The following is a 7,224-nucleotide window of genomic DNA, read 5'->3' as shown; positions in this document are numbered from 1 at the left end:
AGAGCACCGAGTGCAGACACGGGGGCACGATGCACGGCAATTTTGATTCTGGTCTGCAAGGTTAATATGGTCAATATAAACTTTTTAATAAAATTGTGCAGAAGAAGGCCGAGTGATGGTGGTCCACGCCTTTAATCCCAGCACTCAGGAGGCAGAGGCAGGCAGATCTCTGTGAGTTCAAGACCAGCCTGGTCTACAGAGCTAGTTCCAGGACAGGCTCCAAAGCCACAGAGAAACCCTGTCTCGAAAAACCAAAATAAAATAAAATAAAATAATTGTGCATAAGAGCACAATTAATTAACTAATTACATTTTAAATTTTAACCAATTGTTGAAATAAATGGGTTTCATTCTGATAATTTCATACATGCACCCCCAGGAACTTGGCTGATATTCATTCTCCATTACTTTCTATAATCCTTCCCCTTCCCATTGGCCACTTTCTTCTCTAACAATAGTCTTCCTTCTGTTTTCATGCCAGATATTCATTGTACACATATATATCCTCATGGTTTTCAAAAACTGAATTTCATCTATGATAGAATGCAATAATTGTCTAACTTGTTTATCTCACTTGATTATCTTCAATGCCATTTATTTTTCTGAAATTAATATCGTACAGCTGAGGAAAATCCCTTCATTCATTAGGTCACTTTTTTGGTATCTGTTCACCTATTGACAGACAACACTTCAAGAAACAATCATAAATCATATGTATCTCATATGATTTCTGATAGTATTGAAAGTAATATCAAGAGTTGGCCAATGATTTTGCATAAATGAAAAAGCTTCTGCAAAGCTAAGAAAACAATTAGCAGAGTAAAGCAGAGGTCCATAAATGGGAAAAAAAAAAGTACTTGCCCTCTTTCTATTCATCTGACAGAAAATAACCACAACACAGCCTTTAGACTATGGGTCACACCCCTGTGACTGACTGCTGTAGGCTGTGAAAATGTGGCAACAGTCACAAATTTCTGGACCTGTAAGACCCAAAAATGTGTTCAAAATCAAATGTGTAAAGAGTCTGAGTCGGGAAGTCCTTGCCTGTGTTCTTAGATGAAAAATTTCAGATGCCAAATCTACTAGATAGATAGATAGATAGATAGATAGATAGATAGATAGATAGATAGATAGATAGATAGATAAAGAGAGACAACAAAAACTTAAAATGAAATTTAGTGAAACTATAGGCAAATAAAATGTATGTTTCATAAGCATAATTCCTAGGTCAGTGAAGAGGAAATTACTTTTTAAATATTTATTTTCACTCGTGTGTATGTGTGTGTGTGTGTGTGAGAGAGAGAGAGAGAGAGAGAGAGAGAGAGAGAGAGAGAGAGAGAGAGAGAGAGAGAGAGAAATTGTAATTGAGCACATGCATCTGTGATGGATGCCCGTGGGAGCCAGAGGGAGGTTTGAATCCGGTGAAGCTGGAGTACCAGGTGGTGGCGAGCATCCTGATTGTAGGCAAGAGGCGGAGTTCCAGTCCTCTGCAAGAACAGCAGTGTTCTTAATGGCTAAGCCGCCCACTATCCTCCAACATCAATTCTTAGAGAGTATTCACACTGCTCCATAATTTCTCAGAATTTTCATGTTAATTTTAGACCTCACACAAATTCTTATAGTGTAGTATCATATTCTCCAAACTAAAAACAATATTAACTCCTGGGACAGTGGAGAGTCACGGGATGTGTGACAGTGGGTTATGAGGATGAATGGATTTCAGCTGGGCACAGACTGACGACCTGAAGTGGCAGTGGCCACTCTGCATCCTGATCACCAGATCCCCCACTCCCTGAGACTGGCAAGTGTGCTGAGGAAGGTGGTGACTATTTCATTTGCCCTGGGCTCAAAGCTCCAAAATGAACAGAGTCAGGTCGCTCCTTCTTCATAAAAGTTCTGGTGAGGGGTCCTGCTTGCAGATGAACTAAAGACTCAGCCCTAGAAGACTTCGGTAGAAAAGCAGATGGAACCAGTTCTTCTCAGGTAAACTCTAAGCTGTCACACACAAAAAGACTTTTCTTATTTTGTTTGTTTATTTGTTTGAGACAGGATCTCACTAGGTAGCTCTGAGTATTCTGGAACTTGCTATGTAGACCAACCTGTCTTGAATTCACAGAGACTCTTCTCTTTGCTCTTTCTACATTTTAAAAATCAATTTTTCTTGCAGTTGAACAGGAATGATTATACATGTTAATGAGATCCAATATGATATTTTAACATATATCTATGGTGTGTACTGATCATGTGACCTTATAAAGAGTATTAGCCCTGACAAGATGCCCCACGTGGGTCAGGCTAGCCTTGAAATCATAGAGATCTGCCTTTCTCTCCTCTGAAGTGCTGTGATTAAAGGCATTTACTACAAGACAGGGCTCCTTGTATTTTTTTTGCTTATTATTTCAGCTCCTATACATTATATTTTTATAAAATCTTTAATGAAATTTTCTGGGCAGCTATGTGAATGTAATCACCACTATAATGTGGAGCAGCAGGATTTATTCATTCTGGATTGTGTCTGCTTTTGTGTTATTGTTTTAAATACATGTTTGAGCATTAAATTAAACCCTAAAAGAGAATGGCATCTTTTAATTTGCATCAAAATGGATATAACTGGGCAATCCAGTTGCAAAAATCCAGTCAGAAAAGGTAGATATTACATATGCACTCTCAAATGTGTAATTTGTGATCATGATTCTTTAGTGTCAGGGTAGTAAGAGCTGAAGGATCTGACCAGCGGGGATAAAGTTCCCGATTCCATCTTCTTTCCTGTTTCTCCCAGCCCTCAACGGTTCTGATTCCATTCCTCCAAACCCCATTCCTATTTCAACACCTTTGCAAATTGTTCTCTGTCTCAACCATTCCTCTTGAAAACCAGCAGTCCTCTCCACACGACAGATTATATTCTACAAAAGTCATCGACAGTTTGAGGACTACCTGTTATAGGTTCAGACAGACGGATGAGCTAAAATCCTTAGAACCCTGTAAGTATATTGTGGTGTGTTCTAAATTAAACCACAGCAAAGCCCAATCAAATTTACAAATGTATGCTTAATAATTGCATTAACATTTATATATCAAATCGTAATTATCTAGTGAAATTGTAAATTGTTGTACATCATGCGCAATAAAATAATGAAGCAACGAAGGAGAACACTGAAAATTTTTCTGTCATGGTTCAAATTACCACAGTTTTGCTTCATGGTAATTTGGGGTATTTATTAATTTTATTGAGCTCCACATTTTTCTTTGCTCCCCTCCCTGCCTCTCCCCTCCCCTGCAACCCACCCCCAAGGTCCCCATGCTCCCAATTTACTCAAGAGAGCGTGTCTTTTTCTGCTTTCCAAGTAGATTAGATCCATGAATGTCTCTCTTAGGTTCCTCATTGTTGTCTAGGTTCTTTGGGATTGTGATTTGCAGGCTGGTTTTCTTTGCTTTCTGTTTAAAAGCCACTTATGAATGAGTAAAGATGATCAATCGTGCCACAAAAACATGTGATTGACTATGTTCATAGCAGCATTGTTCGTCACAGCCAGAACCTGGAAATAACATAAATGCTCCTTGACCAAAGAATGAATAAGGAAAATGTGGTCCATTTACACAATGGAATACTACATAGCAGAAAAAAAAATAATGACATCTTGAAATTTGCAGGCAAAGTGGTGGAGCTGGAAAACATCATATTGAGTGAAGTAACCCAGACTCAGAAAGACAATTAGCATGGTAACTTGTAGGTGAAGCATAGTTCTCAGTCAGCGTGCAATCAAGGGAGTATGTGTCCGATTCTTTAATAAGATGTTGCTAAGATAGGATTCTCAGTGAGTTTTTATGGTTTCTACTGCTGTAACAAAATGACTGGTGCTCTATACAAAATACATTTACTTACAGTACTGGGGGTTGAACGTTCAAGCTTTGACAATCTTTACTGCTCAGCCTCCAGTAAGTACTCCCTTGGCTAGGACACAAGAAGGTTGATATAAAGATGGTAATGGACTCAAGAGGCCAAGTACACGAGGGGAACACAGTTTATAACCACTGCTTTTCTTGAGAACTAACCGGAGTCCTGTAATAAGCACACTAATCTCTTCTGAAGACAAAACACTAATGAAGTGCCCCAAACACAATGGTGTTATTTCCCGACATGCAATTCAAGTAATAATTAGCCCAAACTTGTGGGTGTTACATTTGCAATCTGAAATATTCTCTCAAGCTCATGGACTGACCATCTATCCCCTTGATTGTGGTGCTATTTTGAGACTGGTAGTCTTTAGAAAGTGGGGCGTGATTGAAAGAAGTGGGAAACTAGGGGTAGGCCTTTGAAGGTTATACCTTACACTTCCAGTTCTGCCTTTATTCTCTAGGTTCACTGCCTCCCTCGCACTTCCATGGACAGATTTATTCTTCCTGACCTCCTCTGCCAGGATGGGTTGAAAGACTGGGTAAGGATGAGTCGACGCAAACTTTTCTGCATGCAAGCAATTTCTTCAGGTGTTTCAGCACAGATAAAAAAAAAAAGTAGCTAATGTGATGAGTTCTGGGTATCTTTTAAAATTCTGGTGTGTCCCTTGCATGAAAACTTGATCATTCATTCATCAGTTTATATAGGAAGACCTAAAATCATTCCCTAACCCAAGATACTCAAAGCTGAGCTGACAAGTGAGCAGACAACATGCAGTTTCACTACCATGTGACCGTATCTTTCCCAGGAGGAAGAAGTTATCCTCTGAGACAAGGAACAATAGGTTGACGCCAGCCCTTTGTCACAGAAGGAGATTTGCTATGATGGAAGGAAGACAAAGAGAAGTTTTGGGGGAAAGGGTGAGCTGAAGTTAACCCTGAGGGAAAAGTTCAGACCACCTCATGCAGAAAAGAGGTCTACAAAAGCCCAAGGAAATGCAGGGCTCTGCAGTGAGGAGACCGATTTCCAATGCTGGGACCATGAAGAGAAGGTTTATGAAGACCCTGGAATGTAGCAATCAATCTATTTTTCTTCATAGGACATCGTCGATGATTCCAAACCCAACATCGTCTGAGACACTAACCCTGAATGAAGAATGTGTAAGTTAAAAGAATTTCTGATCTGCTTGCAAATGAATGTTTCCTGAGGAGTCTAATGGGCACATCCTCATAAAAGTATCAAGTTTTCAAGACATGGCTAATTCTCCAATGTGTTTTCATCACCAAAACCACAGAACATGCTTGAAAAATGACATAATGTTGACTGGTCATCACATAGTTTCCGTTAGAAAGGGATTGTTTTGTCCTAGCATTGGGTGTTTCTTACAATTTTACTGTAAATAGTTTAAATCCTGAACTTAATATGCAACTATCAATCCAGATTCCTTGCTCTCTGTATTGGAAATGCTTGTGTTATAAGATGTATTTGTTAATATAGTTTAGATAATATGTGTGTTTTTCCAGAGTCATGTGGTTGCCCCTATACTTCTGAGGGGAGTTTCAGATAATAGTGCTGGGGTTTTAAAATACATAGTTGACTTATTCATAAACCACAATGATGTTTTTACAACAATTATTTCAATATTGAAAACACGAATGTCTCTCAGCCTCCCTGTGCCTTTTGTGGAACGTGGTTTTGCATATGTACTAAACTACTCATGCTCCAACCCGATCCAAATGTTTTCCTTTGTACAACAGTGGAATTGCATGGATATCCATAGAATTCCTTCTAAATTTTCCAGCAGGAAAATTCTGGGTTATTTAATGATAATTCTGGCAATGGTTTGCTTATTTCAATCTCTTTGTTTTCAAAAGGCAATATTTTCATTTCTTTCATGATGAATAGTAATACTTCAGATTTTATGGAAAGGCAGTGTGTTTTTATAAATCTGGATAGCCAGAAACTTTCTTTAAAGTTCAGGCTGAGTATGAGTGGCCAAGATACTTACACCTTTAACAAATATTCTAAATGATGAAAATAATTGGGAGACACATGTAAGTTATGTTCTTTTCTTTGTTGTATGATTGGTTGATTGTTTTACCTCTTTGTGTGGCATGAAATCCCATTATGCCAAGTTTGAAAGTCTTAGGCTAAATATCACAGCACCCCTACTTCACAATGAACAAATTATCACTCCTTCAGAACGTCAGCTCCAAAATCTCAAGTCTCTTGTGTTGGTTGACACAATTGATAAGCACTTTGCAGTGTGCTGTATTTTCAAATTTCATCTAAAGGTACTGTCTCTGCCTCTTTTTTTTTTTTTTTTTTTGATGAAAAATGCTGAAAGACAATGGGGGAGATTCACACTGTCCTCACATGAGTTGGGGACCTTACCTACTTTTCCCAAAAATAATACAAATTTATGAAAAGATTTTTAAATGTCCAGGATGTTTTATAATACTTCTGTTATTTAGCCATGTGCTCAGGAACCTGGAGGCTAGTTAGTCCCCTGTGCATCCTGTAATAAATTGCAATAGATTTATTAGTGGGAAAAAAAAATTCACTGTCTTTTAACTCTGAAGTCCCGTCCCCCTGTCTTGCCCCCTGAAAAAAAAAATCCAAAATGAACTGCTGTGGGTGGGTTAAAAATTAATATATCTGTCAAACAGCATTCTGTCAAGTATGTATTTCTAAGGCTTTTGGGAACCTATTCTTCATACTGGATTACCATGCCCAGCCTTAATACTAGAGGAGATACTTATTGTGACCACAACTTAATATGCCATGCTTTGTTGATACCCATGAGAGGCCTGGCCCTCTCTGAACAGAAACAGAAGAGAAGTTGGGGGACTGAGATGAAGGTGGGGAGGGTGGGAGGAGAGGAGGGAAGGGAAACTGTGGTCTAGGTGTAGAATAATTGAAAAATTTTAATTTAAAAGAGAGAAAGAAAATCCATTTCTTTCAACTTCCTGCTAAAAACCTGATTCCTCAGATCTTGCAGTCACCAATTCCAAAGACAACAATGGCCAGGAGTCCTCCTTCTGCCATTCTCTGGCAATGCATCCTCCACCTCTTTCTTCCCTGTTTATGGATTGTGTAATTGCATTGAATTTGCCAAGATATTTCAGGATCAACTCAAAATTTAAAGTCAATTGTGGCACCCTCAATCCCACCACCTATCTTAAATCCTGCTTGGTGTAGGATATAACATGGTAAGAACACCTGAAGACTAAAATGTGGGCATCTTTGAAAAGCTTACTCTGACTACAGTATTTCAAAACACCTTGTGGAACTTGTTCTTCTCAGTTTTCTCTCTCTCTCTTTCTCCAT

This window comes from Alexandromys fortis, unplaced genomic scaffold, assembly GCF_014885135.2.
Source record: "Alexandromys fortis isolate MF-2015 unplaced genomic scaffold, M_Fortis_MF-2015_v1.1 scaffold_24, whole genome shotgun sequence".
Lineage (NCBI taxonomy): Eukaryota > Metazoa > Chordata > Mammalia > Rodentia > Cricetidae > Alexandromys > Alexandromys fortis.
Note: the sequence above shows the minus strand (reverse complement) of the source record.